Source organism: Sorex fumeus, unplaced genomic scaffold (assembly GCF_029834395.1).
Source record: "Sorex fumeus unplaced genomic scaffold, SorFum_2.1 ptg000048l, whole genome shotgun sequence".
Classification (NCBI taxonomy): Eukaryota; Metazoa; Chordata; class Mammalia; order Eulipotyphla; family Soricidae; genus Sorex; species Sorex fumeus.
This window is the reverse complement of record NW_026606105.1, coordinates 14,710,500-14,736,164: the sequence shown is the minus strand read 5'-3', so window position 1 is coordinate 14,736,164 and position 25,665 is coordinate 14,710,500. Positions and strand designations below refer to the sequence as shown.

The window sequence follows — 25,665 nt, the reverse complement described above, 5'->3', positions numbered from 1 at the left end:
GTCTACCAGACAGCACATGTCTCCCATGTGTGAGTTCTGGGTTCCCTGATGGGGTGGGAGAGGGGGAATACTAAAAGAAATCTTGCTTTGGATCCAGGACTGCTTACAACAAAAGCACCTTACGGAGGGAAAGGGAGTGGGGAGGGGATAGAGGAAGGGACAGGGATGAAGCCCAGAGACAGGGGGTCAGTTTGAGAAGGCTACATGAAGAGTGACCCTACACCTTGGGGTCTCGGGGTGCAAGGGAAGCCCCCTGTTAGAAAAAAAAATGAAGTTCCTCATTTCTGGGTAACCTTGCAGGCAGAAATCCTGCTCCTCTGAGTGGGAGCTCTGGCACCCACACCCACAGATTCAGCCGATCTAGAGACAGTCAGCAGCCCCCCGGGTGGCCTGGGGCCCCCTCACCCTGAGGTCAGGGCTTTCTGGAATGACAGTGAGGAGACAGATGAAAGGAAGTGGGGCCAAGGGGAGGCAGTTCTGAAGCTGTTTTCCACATCACCACTAATGGTGTTTCACCCCTAGAGACTCATAACCCTGTTGGAAAGAGTTCTATGTCCCCCCAGACGCCCCCCACCCCCACCACACAAACATACATCAGAGGAGCCAGAGGTGACAGCCATCAACTTGGGGGCAGAGCTTCCTGACAGGCCATAAAATGAACTACAACTGCCCCCTTGCCCCAATCTGAATCACAGACACAGAAAAATGGTGGCCAGAGATCTCTCTGCCTGAGTGAAAAACAAAACACAAAACTCTAGTAAAACCTTGCAGTACCAATCAACACCTTACCCTCAGCCCCTTGAAATGTTACCCTTGAAACCTTGGCTTTTGGGTCAAACAGGATGATCTCTCCACCAGTCTCTACATCACCCTGTGTCCACAGGAAACTCAGGATGACACAAAGCAGAAGAGTGCAATGAAGAAGGTTCAAAGCCCAGGATGCCCTCTGCTCGACAGTGCCACTAGAAGCCAGTTAGGAAAAGGGACTTCTCCAGCCAGTAGAGGCTTGGTGATATGCACAAGGCATTTTGGAAGCAGAAGCGGGCACCTTTTCTCAGCCAGATGAAGCAGCAAAACTTGACCAAAAAGAACTGGACAGAATGTCAGATTTCATTCACTCTGCAGTAGACACAAACTGTCTCCAGCTAGAGAGCTTTAGGGACCTTGTCCAAAGAGAGAAAGAAGAGGTGGGGAGGAAGCACCTTCACTATGAATAGATGCTTCCCAGTTTGGTCAGAGGGTTAGGGTACGTCATTGTTATTATGGATCCACAGGGTATACCCACGGAAGACACAAATGATAATTATCTATAGACAGCTAAAGAGACAGATGTGTCTGTGTGCACATACATATGTGAACATGTATGTCCATATATTCCAGATACCCACCTCTAGATAAATGAAGATCCATCTAGATCAATACTTTTCTCTGTTGTACAATGACTACACTCAAACCAGAAATATCAGAACACACGCTCGAACAATAGCAAAGACATCCTGCAGGAAAAGGCTATTCTAGTGAATCCAAACCTGTGATCACAACAGATGGTCTGATTAAATAGTGAGGGACAGTTGAGTCAAATCCTGCAATGGAAGGGTGCCCTCTTTCCTCCGGAGATGAAGCCAAGGAACAGACCTTTCCATGGGGGGCTTGCAGTGGGAAGATCATGTCTTTCAAAGATTCCTGGATCTTCCCGTCCAGAGAGGCCCCCTCAGCCTCAAACCTCACCAACATACCAAAAGTCCAAGCTTTTCTTCCCTCTGCACACACAGCGCCTTCCTCCATGGTTCTTTCCCCTCTCGACCAGAGCATGGCTGATAATGATGCCAATGAATGTCACCTATCAGGCTGCATGGCTGTCACCCTACGATACTTCCTAATTTCCAGGCTGAGGGGCTGGAAAGAACTGAGCATCTTCTAACAACCAGGAAGGCTGCCTCAGGGCTGAAAATTCTGATCGGAGAACTGGACACACAGTGAAACCAAGCAGAAATATGCCAGAGGCCCTGACTGTCGAGTTTAAGGTCATCAGACTGGGAAAACAGGGCCTGAGGTGTAGACATCTGTGATGGGCTATTTTAAAAAATATCCCCTGCTGCATGCGAGTGATGTCAAGGCCAGACACTCTAGGCCCAGGTCTCCAGTCTCAAATGGACCAAGTGATTTTATGGCTTCGTACAGGAAAACATGAGCAGATGTCCCTCCTAGAATGTGCTGCACAATTATCAGACAATTCCAGATAATAATTCACCATCAGGAGGTCCTGATGATGAATCTCTGCCTTGAGTTAAAGTCAAAAATGTCCCACACTTTTCCCCTCTTACACCAAATCTAGGGTCCTGGGTCATACATAAACTTGGGAGGGAAATAGCAACTATCAGCACCCCCTTATCTAAGACATCACTGGAGAGCCAATAAAAACAATGTATGTTTACATATGTGTCCTGGCAAAATGGATGAGCAAACCACACAGGGCTCAGTTATATAAACACGGCAGAGGATTCTGATTGGAGAACTGGACACGCAGTGAAACCAAGCAGAAATATACCAGAGGCCCTGGTACATGGAGTTTAAGGTTATTTTACTGAGAAAACAGAACCTGGGGTTAAACAGACTATTAAATCTCAACTCCAGACAAATTCTAATTCTTCCCCCCCAAAAGGAAGATATCCCTACAAATATTTTAAAATCTTCCTTTCCAAAGTCAGACACGGCAGGATAGGGAGACAGGTCAAAGGGCAGGAATGCATGCTTTCCCTGGGTGAGGCCTCACGTTCAATCCCCAGTATTGCATGCCTGAACTGCACCAAAGTCCTGTTTGATCCATCAGGGCCAAATGCACATGACCATTTGCTTTCAGAATCTCAAGATAGCAGGCCTACTGAAGCCAACATTAGAAATAGAGTGTGTATGTATTTATAAGTCAAGTAAATTAAAGGGCTTTATTTAACCCAATGCAGAATTAGAAGTTGAAAATGGAGTTTTATGTGTCTGAATAGCAAGCAGCTACTTCAATCATATTAAGATTACAATAGTAGGTCTTACTGTATTATTGCATTGATGTGTGTTTTAGGTCACTTATCATAGCCATAGGTGCATTGTCCTATAAATATTATTTTACCCTTTTGCTGATTAAAAAAAACTTCAGAAAGGATAGGTAATGTACATGCATGCTTTAGGCACACAGGCTATAAAGCCTGGGTTTGAGGGCATCTGCAATTAACTATAAATACTTCCACTTAAACAGTGGGTGTAAAGTGTGTCAGTTAGCTTTAACTACACCCAAGAATGGTGAGTTAACAGCTAAAGTTCTGTTACCCACGAGGCCCAGTCCTGAACGAATGAGACAAACCCACCACTCAGTCTCCCTGTTTCCACTACACTCCAGCCATCAGCACTCTGGTTCACAGAGGAGCATAAAGCCACGTCCTTTCCAGTGAGGGATAACGGGGCACTAGAGGTAGGTACATAATGGGTTAGACACAGAGCTCAGGGATCCCTTCTCTCTGGGCTTAAGAATTTGCCCGCCCAGAGTCACCGCTTTGTTTTGGTTGGAAATGGCATGAGATCTGCATGTCTTCATTCAAAGGAGTTTATCAGCAGACTCCCTGGGGGTGAGCTGAGACCTGCCACCTAAGAATTGCTGCATTCACTTCCAATGGATGTGCCAGAGTCAGTAGCATGGACCAGACATTTGTGCCCCCCTGCCACTCAAATTCGTAAACTGAAATTCTAAGCCTTGATGAAGATGGAGTCTCTGAGAGGCAATTGGGTCATGTGGTGGAGTCTTCTTGAATGGCATTAGTGACCCTTTACATAGAAAAGAAGATCTCTCTCTCTCTCTGTTTCTCTCTCTCTCTGTTTCTCTCTCTCTCTGTTTCTCTCTCTCTGTTTCTCTCTCTCTCTCTCTCTCTCTCTCTCTCTCTCTCTCTCTCTCTCTCTCTCTCTCTCTCTCTTTCCCCAGCCTTCCATAGCGGGATACAAGAAAATCATCACCTGCAAACGAGGAAGAGTTTCACCAGAACCCAACTCAGCTGCCACTCTGCTCAAACTTCCGTATCATGTGATACTATGGTCAGTTCTCTGAGCCACTCTGCAGGATTCCTTGCTATAGCAGCCTAAGTAGATCACAGCCTTGCTTCCCCGACTTTCACTTCCCAGTGTGAGCAGAAGAGAAGGGTGTGTCTGTAATGCACCCTGGGGTCAGAGAGGCTGTGCCTTCCTCCTGCTTCATATGCCCACTTGCAGGGTTGAGGGGTCATTCATCGGGAATATCAGTCAATCCTGAAAATAGAAGACAGTCTTCATCGGCTTCCAGAACCCATCCAGTGACTCTTTCTGAGTCTCACTCACAAAGACAGGTGGACAGCATGCATGGGCATCTGAAGCTTGCTTTGTGTGGAAGGTGGTGGAGGAAGAGGTTGAGCCACAGCTCTTGGGTCCCTAGAGTCATTGGGAACTGAGTACCCCAAATCATGTGGTCAATGGACCCAGCCAAGGCTAGGCTGCAAAGCCAGGTGCGTTTGCCTCCAAATCTATGCTGCTTCCTGCATGCCCCATTGCTTTTCATACCCAAAGAAGGTTAATCAGTCGCTATTTGCTGACCCTACATGGGAAGTGCTATGCTGAGCCAGACTTCTATCTTTGGTGTGAAACTGCCCTGCCTTTTTTAATGGTCATTTGAATGAAGTTAAAGAAGTACACTGATCAAATTTGCAGACCAAGTTCCAGAACTCATAAATGTCAAGTGGGACACTTTGAGCAAAGTCATACAATGTCACTTAGTCAAGGCTCCACACACTAATGAAAATGACACATAGTTCAAAACTCTCCCAGCAGGCCAGAATAGGGTCTCAAGTGTACACCAATACAAAATTTAAGGCAATAACTTTGAGTTCAAAATTTAGATTCCAGAAATATCAATGGATAAACTGCCTGATGGAAAAAGTCATATAAAACAAATAAAACATGAGTAGTTTCAAGAGCAAGTAGCTTCGAGACTCCTGAGTTATGACACAGCCATAGGAAGGGGCCACCCCTAGCACTTACAGATGCCTGAGCCCCACTGCCCTGACATATAGTGAATTCTGAGGCAGGACTTTGCTCCCATCCTCCTCAGATACAAAGTCAGGCCAACCAAGGGGACCTCAGTGGACCATCAATATGGGAAGCACTGAAAAGAAGAAAGGACCTCCTGCTGGTGCTCTGCAAATCCAGCTGTTCCTATACCTTGCGAAAACTCACAAAGTGGCAGCCTAACTCCTGTTCTTAGGCTGCTTTGGACAGAGGTGGGAAGTGAAGATTGTGTTCACAGAAGATGAAAGGAAAGGGGTGAAGGGAAAAGAGAGAAGCAGGCAATCTGCTACCAAAGGGCAACCATTTGTGCCTCTGAGACAACTCTCTCTTTTCTCTTGCATTTCACTTTGATGTTATCTTTTTCACCTTTGTGAAACATCAGCACCTTCTGACCAAAGACAACAGGAAGTCAACCAAATTAAATGGTGGTTTCTTCTTAGAAAGGAAGTAACAGTGTCTCCTAGGTACCTCATGGGAAATGGAATATCTGTGGTCCAGACTCCAACTCAGCAAAGGTTCCATTTTAGTCCTCAGGGGAACAATGCTGCTAATACAAACCTAACCACAATCATGAGTCTCTCACCAGCACAGACTTTGGGAGAAGCTCCTTCCCACTTCTGATGACCGAGCCATTGTTCCAGTACAAATAATGGCCTCTACTCTCTGGCCTAGCACCCATGCATTACTTTATTCTTTCTTTGTGGTTTCTGGTTTTTTGTTTTGTTTTGTTTTGTTTTGGAGCCATACCCGACTGAACTCAGCACTTACTCCTACCTCTGTGCTCAGGGATCACTCCTGGCAGTGCTGGGGGGAGGGAGGTGGGGGCGGGGCATATGTGGTGCCCAAGATCAAACACAGATCAGGGCATGTAAGGCAAGTGCTGGAAGGCAGGGCTGGAGCGATAGCACAGCGGTAGGGCGTTCGCCTTACAAGCGGCCAACATGGCCGACCAGAGTTCGATTCCTCCACCCCTCTCGGAGAGCCGGGCAAGCTGCCGAGAGTATTCGATATGCCAGACACAGTAACAACAAAGTCTCCAATGGAGACGTTACTGGGCCCGCTCGAGCAAGGAAAGTGCCATACCTGCTATACTATCTCTCTAGGTGTTTCATTCCTCTTATGAAACTCAGAAAACCAAGATTAAAGAGGGGAGATAGTGAAGAAAAGTAACCCCTACAGACTATTAAGGAACCCCCCCCCAGGGACTCTCAAATGTGTACCAAAATTGCCTGCTTTCAAGAAGATGGCAATGAAGTGGGTATAGGCGATGTATAGAGCAAACTCAAGTCAATAAATCAGATACTACAAAGAAGTCCTTGGCAGCATGAATCTGGAAAGTGGCTCAAGGTGTACCCTCCAATCATGATGCAAAAGGCCTGGCTAGCAACCGGCATGCAGAGTAGACTACTCGTCAAATGGATCCATGAGCCTGGGGAGATGATGGTGAGATGGGGGCACACTTAGAAGTCAGTGTTCTCTATTTGGTCACAGGCCCTTCCATTACCTCTTGCCTTTCAACATTCTATGCATGAGCATGGTGGGATTCAAGAAGAACTTGGATTACATCTCACCTCCTAGAGGCAAAGCAAATACCATTTCACTCCATCGACAGCCATAAATATCAATCCAGGTTTTCCCAACTCTTTCATACACTTATTTTCAAGTTGCCAAGATGCATTCACACTTGCTAGTTATCCATCCAGGAAACAGAAATGACAGAAAGAAGAAGGAGCGGCAGGCACCTTTTCCTGAGAGCAGGTCTCGGTATAGAAACACTCGTTTTCTCCAACCACTCTCCCTCCACCCAGTCACGGGCCCCTCAACTGCCAAGGTTCTCTGCCTAATAGGATACTATGCAGCCCATCAGCAGCCTCAGGATCTGCACCTTTCTGTGATCTTCTCATCTGAGCCTCTTCGAGCCATCTGACAACCCAGAGGTCAGTGGGAGGTTTCAAGCAGGGAATCTAAGATGACAGGCAAAGGACTCTCAGCTGCAGGAGGGAATTTCCTATCGTTGTTCCAAACTCTGAAGCCACTTTGGAGAGGCCAGTGTTCACCCATCCTTGGCACCATGTCCTGAGCAGAACATGGGCAGAGGATACCCAAAAGCAGCCCCGGTCAGCAGGGATCACTCTACTTTGGTCATGCCCAGGGTTCATTGTGGTTTGCTTACTTCCTATTTTTGAACTCGAGGCCCTGTCCGCTGCCCACCACAAGGAAACAAGTTGTTTCCAGATAAACTGAAAAAATATATATACACAATGAGTCTTTTGCAGAGATCAGCTTCATGAATACATTATAGACTGTGTGTAGTCGGGGAAACTTGGGAGGGCCGGCTCCAGAGGTTCACGGAGGAAGAAGCAGAAACCTCTTCATCTCTGGAGGAATTCTGAAACTCAAAATACCTTCCCTGTACCCTGATGTTTCTCCCAGCATTCTCAGTTCATCATTATTTTTGTTCATTTTGGGAGCCATACCCAGAAATGCTCAGAGCTTACTGCTAAGCCTGTATTCGGGGATCATACCTAGAAGTGCTCTGGTGAACATAAGGGTGCCAGGGATCAAACCTGGGTCAGCTGTGTGCACTTACCTTCCTTACCTACTTACTGTACTATCTCTCTGACCCAAGTATCACCGTGTTTGTTAGGAACCTTGGCATCCCCAAAAGAGAGGAAGTCATCATTCCTGAAAGGAGTCCTGCGATTTTGCAGTTAAACACACTATTTTGGGGGGAAGGGGGACATGAAGAATTTAGATCCTTTTCTCCCCACACCTTGCTCACACCAAATGGCTTATTTTCTCAAGTTCCCATACACAAGAAACCCAAGTGCCTACAAGTTCTACCACCAGGAACTTGCACATCTCCTGTGTCCAAGAAAGGTTAGCATATTACCAAGCTTCCCTGCAGAATCCAAAAGTACTTGATGCTAGTTGGGGTTAGATCACATGAGTTGCATGTGCAAGGCCTTGGATCTGATCCTCTCTCTCTCTCTCTCTCTCTCTCTCTCTTTCTCTCTCTCTCCTCTCTCTCTCTCTCTCACACACACACACACACTAAAAAAAGACTTAATTTTGACTCCACTGTGTTGGATGAGACTTGGACCCTAGCTTGAGCTAGCAAAGGAATTTTATTCCTTTGTGTGGACTTGATCTCTCCACAGTTGGGGATCCAAAACTCGGGCACGACCATCTGATGCCAGGCTGCAATGGCCCTGGGATTCTCTCTAGAGGGACTTTTCTCTCTCACTGGCATTCAGATTAGACAAGATTTCTCATGAATCCTCTTTGAACCAGCCAGACCTCTTGAGTGAGTGACCAGATCTTCCCCACAGACCTTGAGAGTACAGACTGGCCCTTTAGAAATTATATATGAACAGGACATCATTTACAAGGGGTAAGGCCAAAGCATTAACAATGTTTTCCCCAACTGGGAAAAGAGCTCCCTTGGTTGATGGTGCAGCATGCTCATGGAAAATGAGATGCAGGTGTGAAGGGTGGGAGCAAGCTAGTACCCAGGGACACAGGCTTGTCCTCCTCTGTTGCTGATTTCAGATTTACAGAATATTCCAAGACCTGGACCATAAAGGAGTCTTCAACACCACAATGGCATTGCCAAAGGCTATAGAATCAAAATTAAACAAATGAACTACAACAAACTAAAATGTTTCTGTATGGCAAAAGAAACACAGGCTAAAGCTAAAAGAGTGGGAGAAAATATTTTCACTGGACACATCAGATAAAGGGTTATTATCCAGGATATATAAAGTACTCCACAAAGATCAATGAAAAAAATATAAAAACCCCATCCAAAATGGGGAGAAGAAATAAACAGACACTTCTCTGTGGAAGAAAAATGGATGGCCAATAGGCACATAAAAAATGCTCAGGACTAGAAGTGACATCTGCACTTGTTTGTTCATTGCAGCACTCTTTACAATAGCCAGAAACTGGAAGAAACCTGAATGCCCAAGAACAGATGACTGGTTAAAGAAACTTTGGTACATCTACACAATGGAGTACTACGTAGCTCTTAGAAAAGATGAAGTCATGAAATTTACATACAAGTGGTACAACATAGAAAGTATCATGCTAAACGAAATGAGTCGGAAAGAGAGGGATAGACATAGAAAGATTGCATTCATCTGGGGGATATAAAGTAACAAAATATGAGATTAATACCCAAGAATAGCTGAGATCAGCACCAGGAGGATTACTCCATAGCTTAGTGGCCAGTCGGGCATTCTAGAGGAAAGGGCAGCTCAGATAGAGAAGGGAACACCAAATAAAGGGTGTTTGGAGGATCCTCCCAGGAGGGGAGATGCATGTCGAAAGTAGACTATGGACTGAACATGTTTGCCACTCAATGCCTCTTTTGCAGACCACAACACCCAAAAGGAGAGAGAGAACACAGGGGATTGCCCTGCCACAGAGGCAGGGGGGATGGGGGGATGGGGGTGGGGGGGATATTATCCATGGTGGTGGGAAATGGGCACTGGTGGAGGGATGGGTATCTGATCATTGTATAATCAAACCCAAGCACAAAAAATTGTAAATCTACAACTGTACCTCATGGTGTTTCACTAATAAAAAAAAAATCATGCACTTAAAAAAATGCTCAGGATTCTTTTTTATTATTATTATCACTTATAAATTAAGAAAATCCAAATCAAGACAACAATGAGCTATCATTTTACACCAGTGAGAATGGCACAGATCAAAAATACTGGGAACAATCTGTGTTAGTGTGAATGTGGTGAAAAGGGAATCCATTCCCACCATCATTCCACTGCTGGTGGGAATGATGTCTAGTTCAATCCCTGTGGAAAACGGTATGGAGAGTTCTCAGCAAACTCAGAATTAAGCTGCCATATGACCCAGCAAATTCCCAGGAGAGACATTCATTTGGAAGGACATATGTACAACATTATGCACTACAGCACTCAGTACATTAACAAAGACTCAGAAGCAATCTAAATGTCTAGCGACAGATACGTGGTTCATGAGGGTGTGGTCTATATGCACGAAGGAATACTACACAGCTCTAAGGAATGATAGAACTATGCAATTCATGGCAATATGGATAGAAATGGAAGATATCATGTTAAATGAAGTAAGCCAGAAGAAGAACAAACACAGGATGATAGAACTTACGATGCGGCATTTCAAATAACTGGATGCGGGAATGCAATGGTTTTAAAAAGGGGGTGCCTAGACCGTCCTTGGTCCCAGAGTATAGGGAGAGGAAGGAAAGAAATAGAGTAGATGGGTGACGGAAGAAGAGACAGATAAGAAGCAATGGTGAGGGGATCGGGGAATGAGGGTTAAGGGGATTCATGTACATTGGTGGTGTTAAGGATTGATAGCGTTAACTATTCAAGCCACTGAGTCAATAACACTGAAATTGTAAGACCCGAACTTTAAAAACTTAAACTTAAAAAGTATCTGTTAATATGGCAGGTTGAGGAAGTGTTTGTGTGGCATTGGGGGGAGGGGGGGTGGCATGTTATGGGACAGAACCTGGGAACATTAGTGAAGGGAAGTTGACATTTGTGGTGGGATTGATGTTGGAACATTGTGAAGTCTAAACTTCAACTATGAATAACTTTATGAATCACAGTACTTATTTAATAAAATAAAATTTAAAATAAACAAATAAGTTGTATCTAGAATTGAAAAAAAATCATTGAGGGGCTGGAGTGATAGCACAGTGGGTAGGGCGTTTGCCTTGCATGTGGCCAACCCGGGTTTGATTCCCAGCATCCCATATGGTCCCCCGAGCACCACCAGGAGTAATTCCTGAGTGCAGAGCCAGGAGTAACCCCTGGGCATTGCCAGGTGTGACCCAAAAAGCAAAAAAAAAGAAAGAAAGAAAGAAAAAAATCATTGAAGGTGCTTTAGACCTCTATGTTGGTATGCTGCAACTACTAAAGAAATCTGGCTCACTGCCCTTGTAAATAAAGTTTTAGTAGAATAGCGAAAGTCCAAAATACAATAATAAATTCTGCCTTTATTCTTTGCTCATGCCATGAGAGTCTGTGCTGCTCAGTGCTCAGCATCCCTGGATGAACCCTCTGAATGTCTGGAAAAAGTGAGAATTTTCCGGAACCCACATGCCTACACGGGTCCGTGGCAATTACGAGTGAAGTATTTGAGAGTGCCTGCTTTGCTCTGGATGTGAACCCCTTGGACCACGTAGATATCTCTGTGGGTCTCTGTGATTCTTTACCCAGTTTCTGTCAGCTCCCAGAGGACTCCAAAGAGAACTCAGAGGTCAGTGGCATGGGTAAGTGCTGACACAAAGCTGCCAGGAACACAGCCCTGTATCCGCTGGCCTCCTGGTCACCTCTGCCGGCAAATCCCACAGGCAGCTCATTCATCATTCCCGCAGAGGAAACGTCCCCCTCACCTGCCACTCCCCCCTCCCCCGCCCCAATCACATGTCAATCTGGCTTGGCCCCTGGGATTGCATCTTCTACCAACGTCTGAAATGGACCCCAGCAAGGCAGTCCCAAACTCCAGCTCCCCATCTTCTCCACCACCCGGCATACTCTCTCTGCCAGCTCCATCTTCTAGGGGACCCCTCTGTCTTCTTTGCCACCACCCTCCATCTCCTCAGCCCTTTTCTCAATTCCCCTGGCTCCCTACAATGATCTTCCAGTCACTCTGTATCTATCTGTTCTCCAGAGTGACCATTCTACAATGTAGATCTGGCCTTGCTGGTTCTTTCCCTGCCTCCAGGCAACCACCCAGGTCTGGCCACTGCCCATCAGATAAACCTCTCAGAGGACACTTGGCCTCGTCCTTGCCTGGTCTCTATATGCAAAACTATCTCTGGGTTTTGGCCTCACTCCTCACTCTCTGGGTTCATATACAGCCTCCTGGAACCCCTGCATACAGGCCACTTTCTGGGTGCACTCCCCTTTCCATGCCTCCACCTGGGGCCTCTTCCTTAAGTCAAGCCTTCTCACCCTTCCCAGCACTCTCCCAGAATCAGCTGGATGAAGGCGTCCCCAATTCCATCTCCAGGAGACCTCCACATCCCCCTAGAAGAGGATCCTTCTGATGAATCCTCCGTCAGCCTTGTCACTCACATTTCCAGTCTCTGTCAATCCGGGTGTTGGGTCCACTCTGAGCTTGGGGTCTGGCACCTAGAAGGACTGAGTCTTTCCCTCTGAGCCACCCAACTCTTGCAGCACATCAAGCATATTGGAGCCACTTGACAAGTCTTGACCACAGCGGCAGATGAATGGATTGCTAGGTTCCTTTGTGAAATGTTCCTAAATATCACAGCTTCCTCTCTAGCTCAAGTGTGTAAATATATGTGTGCAGAGCCAAAGGAAAGAAAGGCTTGAAAAAAAACCATAATAACTCTTTCTCTCTTTTTTGGGTGGGGTAGGGGGAGGTTTATACCTGGCCATGCTTAAGGATTATTTCTGGCTCTGCACTCAGGAATTACTCCTGACAGTGTTGGGGGACCACATGGGATGCTGGGGATCAAATCTAAGTCAGCCTTGTGCAAGGCAAATGTCCTACCCACTGTACTATCCTTCTACCCCATAATGACTCTTTTCTTCCTCCCCAGGTGGCTCTTCACTGCTCTCTGCCAGGACTGAAACTCTCCCTCTCAGTCTCCCTCTGCAGACTCAGGCCTCTGCAGTTCTGCACTAAGCAGACCCTATCTCAGGCCCCACTGTCCCACCTGGGGCCATCTGACCCTTGGCAAGCTTTGGTCACTTTCAGCTCTTCCCCAAAATAGGCAAACAGGCTGCACTGGGTAAAAGTATCATGACAACAGACCCAAGCCCAGATTTTATTCTCGCTTTCCTGATTCTCTCTGACCTTACGCAGTAGTGGAATCTTCCTGCAGATGCTGAACCTGGGCCTTTATTAGGGATGCATGACCAGGTCTGTCCTCACCTCCAGGACTTGTTCTCACTCCCAGACTAAAGAAAGATTTGGAGGCCAAGCCCAGAGCAGAAACCTGTTGGTCAACTATTCAATAGACCTGAGATTCATAGCAAGGTCCCCCTCTTCCCTGGGCAGCCCCTAATACTTCTTCAATTGCTCTGAAAATGGAAACCTCAGGATTAGTTTGCAGGAGGAGAAAAACAGGCCTTCAAAGGTTTGAGCCACACTTCCGACAAGCTCCATTCAGAGGCCACAGCAACTTACATAAATGATTTCCTATTACACCACAATTGTCACTGACACAAGACAGCATGCAGCCTCCTGTAAGGGCTCTCTTTGTTGTTTTCTGTACAGATCACTCAAAAAAGAGAATCAAATACAGTCTGAGCAGGAAAACAAAACCCACACTGCACCCATAGACTCAAATTCCCTTTCCAAAGACCTTAGGAGAAGGCAGGAAGAAAAGGCAATGAATGATCCCCCAGGCCTGAGTTCTTCTCCCTCCTGCTCTGTTTCAAGGATGTTTCTGTGCCACTGTAAATAGGATCCTTCCCCTGGCACCTCCCACCAAAAATAAATAAATAAATAACGAAAGCCAGCCATTTATGAAGAAGAAATGAAGTGGCAATTTCCCAGCAAGGTTAGAAATCAATACATGCCGTCATCAGCGTTTCTCTTTCAAGGGGTGACTGCCACACTTCTCCAAAGTCAAGAGTGACAGAGTTCCCATGCTTGACTTACAGCTGCTTCATCATCGCACGAGGATTTTAATTTAAAATGCACTGCAGTTGGGTTCGAACTCAGCTGGGACTTGATTTACTGCTAATTCATTTCTCCGATTCCTATAATTCTAAACTCAGTCACCAAACAGTTTAATGCTGATAGAATCACCAAGGCGAGGCTTTATGAATGAGTGCCAGGGGAATAGTATGAGGGAGTGTGAGCAACTGTTACTTGCTTTGCAAAGGAACATGGGTTTAGGGCAAAGCCTGTCTGAGGACCTATAACTTGGGAATGGGAGTGATTGGCCAGGCTCCCCCCAAGTGATCCAAACCCAAATGCCACCAGAGTGATCTCCCATCCCAACTCCCACATGTGCGCACAAATCACTACTTTTACTAGAGGAATGCTAAGAAGTGAAATGCTTCCCACGGGAAAGGAGTAACTTTGCTCTCCAGGTCACCTCAGTGGGTAAAACCACGGATTTACAATCTCATTAGAAGCCTTCCACCTCTCCAGGGCAGCAAAGTTTCCTTCCAGAGAGAAAATCTGTTGAAATCATCTAAAATCCAGGGGGCTCTCTCTTACTAACTCCAGACATCTTTGTGCATGCAGACCATTTCTCTGGCCAGCTATATGGATGCCTCTCCTCCCCTCAGCGTGGCTGAAAAAACACATATTGAGAAGGGAAATATCATTACTCACGTGGCTTGCAAACATCCATCTTGCTCTATTGCATGCAACTGAAAAGTGCTACTTGTTGAACGCATTTCCACAAACCTGTCAAGCTGCCATCGCATGCCTTGAAATGGTCCCTTTGGAAAATCAACATCTGAAGGCACTTACAATCACCAGCAGCTCCTAAGAACTCACAGCTATTTCTGGGACTTTCAAAAACAATGACAAAGACAAGAGGAAGTCATTGCCTCTGAATGCTGACCCCATCCCCAACCCCCTGTACCTGGAACAGTAGGTTATTTCTCCTGCTTTCTCCCTTTCTCCAAACCAAATTCCAATCAGCTTCCAATTGCAAGCTAGCATCTCCCAAAAAACTTTCTTTGTGTGTGTGTGTGGACCACACCCAGCGATGCTCAGGGGTTTCTCCTGGCTCTGCGCTCAGGAATTACTCCTGGCAGTGCTTGGGGGACCATATGGGTTGCCGGGGATCGAATCCGAGTCAGCCGCATGCAAGGCAAACGCCCTACCCACTGTGCTATCGCTCCAGCCCTCCCAAAAAAACTTTCTGCCAAATACTGGTTCTAGGAGGTAACCACAGGTGTCCATGCCACCACCCAAAAGTTTCAGTTTTAGGTTTTCAGTTTATTTTTTCACGTAAACTAAAAAAGTGACTACAATTGATGGAATTGGCTTTGCTATTGCCTTTCACCTGCATCTTTCATTCCTCTTAAAGGGAACTACAGGCTGGAGCAACAGGACAGTGGGAGGGCACTTGCCTGATACACTGCCACTCAGATTTGATTCCTGGCATCCAATATGGTCCCTCAAACACCACCAGTAGTAATTTCTGAATGTAGAGTCAGGATTAATTCTTGAACATTGGCAGGTGTGACCCAAGCCCCACCCCCTAAAAAAGAAAACACAACCTAAGGTATTTACAAGAATGACTTGGCCATGAAATACTTATTCCATGGAGGAACTATCCATCTTTGGAAATTTCTGGAAAACGCAGTTGGGTTGTCCTTCTGAATCTACAGCACTGTAGCACTGTCCTTCTGTTGTTCATCAATTTGCTCAAGTGGGCACCAGTAATGTCTCCATTGTGAGACTTGTTGTTACTGTTTTTTTGGCATATCAAATACACCACAAGGAGCTTGCCAGACTCTGCCGTGTGGGCAGGATATTCTTGGTAGCTTGCCAGGCTCTCCGAGAGCGATGGAGGAATCGAACCTGGGTCAGCCGCATGCAAGGCAAACACCCTACCTGCTGTACTATCGCTCCAGCCCTTTTTGAATCTATTTGTGCCTTAATACACAGTGGATTTGACCTGGAGAACAGAAATTCCACCTAAGGGAATCAAGCTTCCAGCCACCTCCATACCACCACTGTCCAGATCATTTTAGAATGACCTATGGGTTCAGTAGCCAGAGACCTGGCTCGTTGTTATAATGTGAAATACTAAGCCCTCCTGGAAAGGGATTTACCCCACCACTGCCCAAAACCCTGATCCCACAGTGGCTGGTTTGCTCTTCCCTCATTTGACCACGTACACTCTCTAAGTCTCTATGCTTCCACCTCTAGAGCTTCAGTCTATGGACTTGGCCACGATTCCACGATTACTCCCTGTGTAACTGGCCCAGTCTACAACCGAAGTCAGGAATAGCCACTCTCAATCTAACCAAGAAGGGGAAGACTCACTCCAATGCTATTGTCATCTTCGCTACAACCCACAGTGGTCTCCTCCCCACTCTTGCATAGTCTGAATTACAGTCCTGATTAGAAGAGAGACAGCTTCAAGCGGGGGCTGGACCTGGCCCTCTGGAAAGCAGAAACCTCCGGCAGATATGTGAAAAGGGACACATGTCTCCAAAGCTGTGAGCTGCCCCATCCACCAGCGGATGCATTTAGGAGACTACAAAGGCAGGGGTGCCGAGGTGAGCAGCAAATGGCGGGGATGGCTGGGAGAGCAGTCACAAGCACGATATCCTTTGCTTTTACCTGACCCTCAGGACTTCAAAGCCAGGGAGAGACAGAGAGAGAGAGAGAGAGAGAGAGAGAGAGAGAGACACGGGGGGGGGGGGGGGGGGAGAGAAGAGGGAGGGAGGGAGGCAGGGAGGGAGGGAGGAGAGAGTTGCTAAAAGGGTGACTAAATGTAACAACTCCAAAAGGAGAGAGATAACAAAAGGGAATGTTCTGCCACAGAGGTAGGGTGGGATGGGGGGATGGGGGTGGGAGGGATACTGGGACTGGTGGTGGTGGAGAATGGGCACTGGTGGAGGGATGGGATCATTGTATAACTGAAAACCAAGCACAAAAATCTGTAAGTCTACAACTGTACCTCATGATGTCTCACTAATAAAAATTTAAGAAAAAAATGAATAAATGTAACAACTCACAGACAGTGTGTTATGCAGACAGGAGTTTTTAAACTAGAACAGAGACAGAGGTTGCTTGCCTCTCATCCCCAGTCTCTGAGCAGCAGGGGCCCTGAGCCATCACATGCCACCGCGTCTGAGACAGCAGAGCATGACCTGGAAGGGCACTTTGGGGGAGGCTAATAAGTCCTAATGTTTGGGGCTGCTTCCTGACACGTGACTGGTCCCTTTCTCCATTTGATTCAGTATCATTTCTGTTCCTGAGGAAGCCACACTGGCTGCGGCCACCACGACATATGTTGGGCAGTGGGGGAAGAGGGACAGGGTTCCGGACAGTCCCTACTGGAGGCCCCTGCCCTATTTCACTCACTCTGTTCTGAAACCCCACATGTGCCCAGTATGGAACCCATGATTCCCAAAGGCCAAATTTGAGTGCCTGCCTGGTGCCACCTGACTTCTGCCCCACCCCCCCAATCTGAACTTCACCCAGAGTGACCCCAGGAGAGCCTCCTGCTAGTCCTCTGCTCCTCAAGTTCTTGCTCCCCTTCTTTCTCAGGGGCAAAGGCTGAGCTCCTAGAAAGGGAACACCATCAGGTCCACCAGGTGGGCAGTCTCGGGGCCCCAAGCTCATGCTCTCAATCTCACGCTACCCCTTCCCCGCCAGAGGAGGGGAAACCCTGTCTCCTTGGATGAACAGCATCCAGAGACGGTCCAGCAGGTGATGCTGTGCTTCCAGCCTCTTCTGAATCCCTGTGTCCATCCATCACTTCATCATCCTAGGCAATGAGCCAGCAGCTGGCTTCGCTCAAAAAGCAGTGCCCAGCTTAGGGGAACGTTCTTTCTTTCCCTTGCTTGTCTTTTTTCCCCTTTCCCTTCAGTCCTGCTTCCCTCAAGAAAGTGATCCTACACTAGTCTTTATCTCAAGTTACTTTCTAAGGACCCTACGTCAAATCTAAACCTAAAGTGGGACAGACAGGTCCAGGGAGCAAGGCCCCAGAGCTCGCCATAGTTTTCGCTGGAACATTCCTTCCTGTGTCTACCCATGCACTCATTTCATCTGAATACAGACTTCCACCTTATACACAGCAAAGCGTTCCACAGACCCTAGTACTGTGTATGTCCCCCAGAAGATTGCCAGGGGTCACTCTTGAGCACAGAGCCTGGAAGAGTTCCTGAACACGGCCAGATGTGGCCCCAAGAAAAACATTCATGAATGAACTAACAAAAACCACTATTTCACATCAGTGACCTAAACCAATCTTCCTCTTAGAAGCAGTTAACACTGAAACATAAAGTGATTTTTCCCGATGTATCCCATAGCTGATAAGTGACAGAGCTGGGAGAAAGTGTATATCTGTCTCCAAAACCACACATGCTCTCTGCCCCCAACACTGGTGCTTTTTAACCAAGAGAATACCCTACAGTAGAACATCCCATATGCTTGCCTACACCCAAGCTTCTAGAGCACCCCTCTGCAGCTTTGGAGGGACAAGGCACAGTGCTACCACTAGAGTTAAGCCAACTTTTCATCACACAAAATTCCACAGCAACATCCAGTCTCTGCAGAATCACCAGGACCCTAGAACCACAAACCTGTGTGGCATGTACCTTGGCCAACCTGTTTTTGGTGAATCCACGTTTACCTTCACAACTGGGAAAAGACACAACACACCCAAGTGCTTGTCCTGCATTAGTGTCTCTTGGGGAATCCACAGACACTCTACTTTTAAGGGCCTGAAAGATTCAGAAGTCCTGCGGCAAGGGTCCTCCTGAGCTTGCTTTCACACTCAGGTTTCTCCAAGGGACTTGACCACGGACACGTGCATCGGGCCAATCCATTTGGTCCCACTGGACACACTTTGAAATTTCTTTGAGAGATTCTGCTTGAGGTGAGAGAGGAGCAGGTCTGAGATGGCGTGGACAAAGACACACTCTGTCTCGGATCAGGGACATTCACGTGGCTGGTCAGCGGCACCTTCCCAGGGTCTGCCCTCTTCCCACTGCCTAGTCTGACCAGCAGAGAACAACACACAGGGGGTGACTCCACACTGCCCATTGTCCCTTCTCTTTTACCGCTGGGCCCTAAGCCAGGAATAGTCTGTTCCCTTCAGTTACTCCACACAGATGCAGGCAGACCCAGCAGCCCGATGGCAGATGGGAGCGTTCGCAGTCCAGGCAGGGACCTCCTTGAACTCCAGCCCTGGTGACTTCGCCCTTGGCTGATACTCTTCTCTTTCTGGGAAGACCTGGGAATTGATCCGCCCGGCTGCCGCCCTCAGAGCATCGACTGCGGCCCAGACGGATATCCTCTTAGGTAGTGATCTGTTTTGTGTAGGAGTGACAAAACATTCCCAAATCCAATTTGCTGTTACGAATCCTGGTTCGGGGAGGAGGCGGCGGAAGGGGTGGAGGAGAGCAGAGTGGAGCCAGCTCCAGAGACAGGTCGCCCAGGGGCCCAGCAGCCTCTGTAGAACAGCAGCCCCTGCCACCAAGGCCCAAGGGAAGGGGATCAACGACAGCCACGGTCTGCAGCTCACCTCCAGCTCAGGGGATTCTATACCTTGTGCAAAGGGAAGCCAAATTAATGCTGCATAGAATGGGAAGTCTGTCCTGGGGCGGCTGAAAGGATCAGACAACCACACACAGTTAACTTGCAGCTGTTTTCTGAAAGTCCAGGTCAGAGGCTTGGACAGCTCAGGCCCAGACTCTAGCCAGGTCCAGATCCCTAAGGGCCTCCCCTCTGCTCACACATCTCAGAACCCAGTACTACACATCCCCCAAGTGTGGAGGGAGCTTTGCCCACACACAGCCTGCATGGCACCCACCCTGAGTTCATCTCCACCCCACATGGTAAATGGGTCAGGTACCCCCACTGCAGACCTGTCATCCTGAGGCAAAGATAGTTCTCCCTGCCTCTGGACCTCCCAACCTCGAACCCAAAGGCTAAATGAATGAATGAATGAAACCATGAGTATGGAGCAGAAACTTCAAGCAGCCTTCTCGAAGAATGGAAAGATCAACAACTCCACAGGTCCTGTGGGCCTTTCCAGTCTTCTTCCTCTCCCACCAAAAGGAAATCAACCTCCCAGGAGATAATCCAGTGGGTAAGACACTCGCCTTAAGCACAAGACTCTGGATCAATCCGCAGTACTGCACGTGGGGTCCCCCAAGCACCTCCTAAAGTGATCCCTGGGCACAGAACCAGGAGTAAACCCTGAGCACCACTTGATGGCCCCCAAAGCAAGAGGAGGATGAAGATGATGATGAGAAGGAGGACGAGGAGGAGGAGGAGGAGGTATATGAAGAGGAGTATGATAGGAATCTGCAACCCCCACCTTCCAGGGAGAAGAGGATCCTATTGCCATGATATCAGCACACCCAAAGCTTCTCTGAGGGAGAATCAGATTCCTACGCATACCCGACTCCGCACCTGGGCCATGCCGAAAGCAAAAATGGGGGTAACACTCATGCCCTTTTCACAGACCTGTCTGGGAGTCAGAGGGAGTGGCCCAGTTAGGTCAGGTCTACCCCATGAATGAATGAATTCATTCTACCCCAGACTTAAGCATAGTACTGGAATGATCCACGCAAGTTCACAGGCCCTCAAGGGTCAAGGATGAATCAGAGCCCCCCCCCCCCCCCCGTGATGAATGGGGAAATGGAGGCAGAGAAGAAAGGTTTGCCTGGGGTCCTTCAGACCATCCTGGGAATAAAGCAGATATTCTGATCACCCCCTCACCTCTGCCGCCATAGGGTATGGCCTCTCCCACACCTCTCCCCTGGGCCTGACCCTAGAAGCTGACCCAGGATGCGCAACACATAGAGGAGAGTGAGCAGCTCTGTGATCCTGCATCTCACTGGCGCTGGAGGAAGTGGGATCTGAAGAGGACCTGCCTCTCCCGGTTCTTCTGAGGACACGCGCCTCTCCTGCAAACATCTGCAGGGATGCCTCCCCAGCAACACTCACTGCATAGCAGCCATCAGCCCCCTCACTCATGTTCTTCTTCCCCAGTCCCCTCTTTTCCTGGGGACCCATCCTGAGGTCCTCCTGCCTCTCCCAGAGTGGGAAATGGGGGGAGGGGGTTGCTGATGCCACATGCTGGGGATTCAGAACTGACCCAGACTCCCTGGGGACTCTGAGCACTGCTTCCCAGCTGCCTCAGGCCATGCAAGGAGGCAGCCTCCCCCCCATCCCAGCCCCCACGTGGAGAACAAGACTCTGGGCTAGGAACTAGGGTGTCCTGCTTGCCTGCTCTGTGCAGCTCCGGTCTCTTACCACTTAGCCACAGAGACCCCCCCTCCTTTTCCGTCTCCCAGCTGGCTCCTCCTTCCTGCCACCACTCCCAGCATCAGCCAGGGGAGAAAGAGGGTGGGGGGGCTGTGGGGGGAAGTACAGACTTCTGCAGGGAGCAGGTGGGAGTCCTGGCTGGCGAGCAGGGGTGGGTGGGTGGGTGGGTGGGAGGAGGGTGGACTCTCTCCACTTCCAGGGCTCCGCCTGGCCCCAGCTCTGCTCAGCGGAGCCTATAGGGCAATTATCCTAATCATGGGCATCTCCCAACAGCCCTTTGATTTATTAGCGCCACGTCTTTTTAAAATGCCGCTCTTAAATATAAATAACACTTAATCATCCAGCTGTCGTTAAATTCATGTTATATTGATTTCTTGGAGTGCCACAGATTTGAGGGCGAATGGGCTGGCGGCTGCGCGCGAGCACAAAGCCAAGAGGTGGTTGCACGGCGGGGGGACGGGGGAGGGCGGGGGGGAGGAGGGGAGAAGGAAGGCGGGGTACGGCGGGGCGAGAAGGGGGGTGGCGGAGGGGGGAGGCGGGGAGAGGTAACGGGGTGGGGCGGCACCGTAGCTCACAGGACACAGCCCCTGGGAGGGGTCCGACCCGTTTCACTTCCTAGCCCTGGATCCCGAGAAGAGGCTTTCAAAGGCACACGCGCGCATCACACATCTGTTGCGCTGACAAAGGTCCAGCACCCGCAAGCCCCCGACAGCCGCTGCAACAGGTCTGCGCGCGGCATTGTCCCCGTCTGCCCGCTCCGGGGAAAGGCCCCCTGGCTGTCTGTGCTGTGGCTGCCACGATTTCTTTGCATGCAAGTCTGGGAGTAACTAAGGAGCCCAGGGCCCTTCCTTACCCCGCCCCCTTCGCACTCTCGCCCACTTCTGGGCCTCCCTAGAAAGACCCCCCACCCCCACCCCCACCCATCCACCCCCAATTCCCAGCAGCCCTCCTGGAGATTAAGAAGATCGCGAGGCTGGCCAGGGTTGGGCTGATTCGGCCAGGCTGTGCTCCTCCGGCAAGCCGCAGCTAATGGCAAAGAACTGGAAGAGCAGGAGAGAAGGATGGAGCCTTCAGATCTGTCTGGGAAGGCTGGGCAGAGCGGCGCGGGGCATCCCAGAGGAATGCAGAGATCGAGAGAGCCCCGGGCACCCCAGGCCTCCGGCGCCCACCTGGATGCCACAGCTTTGCAGCCTGAGATGGAAGGAAGCGTTCCCAACTTGGGGGCTTCTACTTAACGGCAACCCCCTTCAAGTGCTAAAAACCTCCGAGAACAGGGAAGGGAGGCGGCAGAGAGTGGCAGACAGGGACACGGTGACCCCATGACATCCCTCCCTTGTCTGCCCCACCACCACCACCTCTGAGGCTGGGTCAGAGAACCAGGAGGAAAAAATAAACAAACACCTGCTTGACACAGATGTTAATTAATGCCTGCTTTGTCCCAGAAACCAAATCGGTACCTCACACTCACTGCTGCGGCAAGTGTGGGCAACGGTTTGAATCCCTGCTTTCAAACAGGCTCCTGCAGGCAGGCGGGTTTGGCATTCAAGGTCCGAGGCCGGAAAGGCAAAGGAGAGAAAGGAAAGGGGAGTGGGGTCCTTCCACGGAAGGTCAGGGCCCCATCCTTCCAGGTCCCCCAAGGGAATGTTTCTCCGGCTGCTCCCCATGATGGCTGGAGTCCCCGGGTGCTTGGGAGAAACCTCCCCATTCATGTACCCAGGGGGCAAGCAAGAAGAAAGCCAGGGGTGGGTCTTGTCTCATACAGAGCTGGGCTGACCATCACCCAGGGGTGGGTCCTGTCTCATACAGAGCTGGGCTGGCATCACCCAAGCTCTGGGAGAAGGCCTGCGTCCATGTGGTTGCGCGTGTGTGATACGCTGCCATTCTTGAGAATGAAATAGTGTGGCTTCCCCCTACCGGTTTCTCCCCGTTGTGAGAACTTTGCTTTATCCCAAGCACCCTTCCAATGCATCCAGAGCCACTCACAGGCACACAGCAGCGGGCAACCTTCACTCCCACCCAAGGGACATGGTCCTGCCAATGCAGCCCAGCCCAGCACAGCACAGCACAGCCCAACACAGCCCAGGAGAACCTCGTTCAGAAAAAAAATGGTCCAGAGGGCGCTGAGAGAGTCTTTTCTCCCTGTGTCCACCCTGAGGATTTACAGGAGGAAATGCATAGTCTATGGCCAGCACGGAGGCCCTTCATCAAAACAATGGTGACTCCTTAACCCGAAAGTTCTAGAAGAGTCTCAGCATGCCTCGCCCTGGGCAGAGCACCCTGCAACCCAAAACTTGCGCAGACCACCCCCAGCTTATCCCATTTGTCGCCAGACTGCCCAGCCAGAGACAGCGGGAAGAACAGAGGACCTTGCTCTATTTATATTCAACTGAAAAACAATGTTTTATTTAGAGCTGACATTCTCCTGCCCACGACTTTGGTGCAGGGAATAAGTTGCTCTTTGACCCCCGCCCCCTCCAAATGGGAACTGTATTTTTTTTAAGCCTTCTTCTGCAACCCCCTACCCCTGTCCCATCTCCTATATCCTCTGGGGGAAAAAAAGTTTTGAAAAGTGAATAACCCGTGTTACTCTAGTCACGGTTAATAATAACAACAATAATAGTAACAATAATAATAATAATAATGTGACTGGAAGGGGGAAACTTCGGGAATTCGAACCCAGAACCGCAGGCTTCTGCGACGTCTGGGGTAGCCTGGCTCTGGGGGACGCAGGCACACCCAAGGACGCCAGCCTTCTGCTAGGGTGGGCACTGCCAGCCAGCTCTTAAGAAAGAGGAGCCTCCCTCCCCTTCACGACCACATCCGCCTGGACGCCCCCCCCTCCCGGCCTCGAGTTCTTTTGCTCATACACACACCACACACACACACACACACACACACACACACACACACACACACGAAAGGTATAAGCCAGGTGTGCGCCCCGCACGGGGGATGCCCGGGCGCCTTCCGCCACGCTTGCGGAGGGCCCAGGAGGGCGGGGAAGGCGCCCGGGCTCCCGGGCCACCCCTCCACCCGGTGGGCTCCGTCCAGCCCCCAGTCCGAAGGGCGGGAAGCGGGTCGTGCCTTTGACCGAGGCTCAGTTCGCTCAGTGCCCCCGGCCCGCCCCACCGGCCGCGGCGCCTTCCCGGGGAGTCGGCTGCGCGGTGCTGCCTCTTACCGGGGAGACGCGGAGTCGGTTCCCCACGCGCCGCCCTCCAGAACCGCAGCCCCTCCGCCCCCGGGGCCTCCTCCTCGGCGCGCCGGCCACCGCGCGCCCCAAACACCCACCGGCCTGGCACCGGCTCTGGCTCCCCCTTAAAAAAAATAAGAAAGAAAGAAAAGGGGGAAAAAAACCCACATGTCCACTGGCCTCCGGGACAGGAAGGGCGCTGGGCCCCGCTCCCCAAGATCTCCCATCACTTCTCCTTTTCTTTCCCGCCCCCATCAGCTCAGGGGAGCAAATGGGGCTGCGAACTGGGGGCAGGAAAAAAATTTGGGGTGGGGGAGAGTAATCGCTGGCAGCCGACTGCTGGGAGAGGGAGCGGCGGGGTAGGCAGACACCCAATGCCATCCCGCCAGAGCCCCGAAACACAAGTCCGGCGTCCGGATGGCGGGAGAAAGAGCCCGGGCTGGCCCTGCCCCTCCGCGCGGCACCTCCACGGGGGTCCAGGTGGGACGTGGGCAGGTGCGTGTGCGCCGTGTGTGTGCGTGTGTGCGTGTGTGTTGTGTGTGTGTGTGTGTGCGCGCGCGCGTGTCTGTATGTATGTGTGTGTGTATGTGTGTGCGCGCGTGTGCGTGCCGTGGGCTGGCTCCGGGGCAGCCGAGGACTGCCGGCCCCCCAGCCCGGGTCCCTCCGGCCGGCTCCTTACCTGCGAGCGCCGCTCTGGCCGCCGTCAGCGGGCGCGCCGCATTGACACTGCAGATGGTGTCGGAGCCGCTCGCCGCCTCTCGCCCTCCGCGGAACGTGTGCGTGTGCGCGCGTGCGGCGGCCGCCTCCAGCCCCAGCCCCGAACGCAGCGGACGCTCCTCCGAGGCCGGCCGGGCGCGGGGCGCACCCCCGCCGCCGGGGCTTGACAGCTCCTCCCGCCGCGGCCAAGGTGGGCGGGATGCCCACCTCCTTCCTCCCCCCACCCCCTAAAAAATCGCAAAGGTCGGGAGCTGAAGAGCGATGATTCCTGCCGAGCACCCCCTTTTCCTCCCTCGGGCTCCGGCCGCGGTGGCCGCTGTCGGGGGCTGCTGCGGTGCCGACGCGGGGCTGGCACACCCCCCCTCCTCTCTCTCTCTCGACTCCCGCTCTTCGTCCCCACCCCCGCGGGCTGAATGTCCTTGATGCCAGGCGGGCACGGCGGCGTCACTCCGCGCCGCCCATGCTCGCCCGGTCGGGCCGCTGCCCGGGCGCGGCGAGGGCGCGGGGGACCCGCCGGGGAGCGCTCGGGCCGCCGGGACGCGCCTCCCTGGGCAGCGGCGGCCGCCCCCCGGCCGTGCGCGCCCGCCCGCCGCGCCGCGCCTGCCGCCCCCGCCGCGGCCGCGGGACTGAGCGGGCGGCGCCGAGGGGCCGGGGCTGGGGCTCCCCGGGGAGGCGCGGGGCTGCGGCGGCGAGCGCGGCCGCGGGCCGAGCCG

At 50.7% G+C, this 25,665-nt stretch overlaps 1 protein-coding gene across 1 annotated transcript in view; it reads right to left on the bottom strand.

Moving 5' to 3' along the window:
* PLXNA4 (plexin A4) overlaps positions 1 to 25,175 on the bottom strand; it is a 437,042-nt gene extending 411,867 nt beyond the window's left edge. Inside the window, exon 1 of the mRNA XM_056123992.1 lies at positions 24,915 to 25,175. The gene's annotated coding sequence lies outside the window, so the exon portion shown is untranslated. The remainder of the gene's footprint in view (positions 1 to 24,914) is intronic.
* Between the last annotated feature and the right edge of the window lie 490 nt (positions 25,176 to 25,665).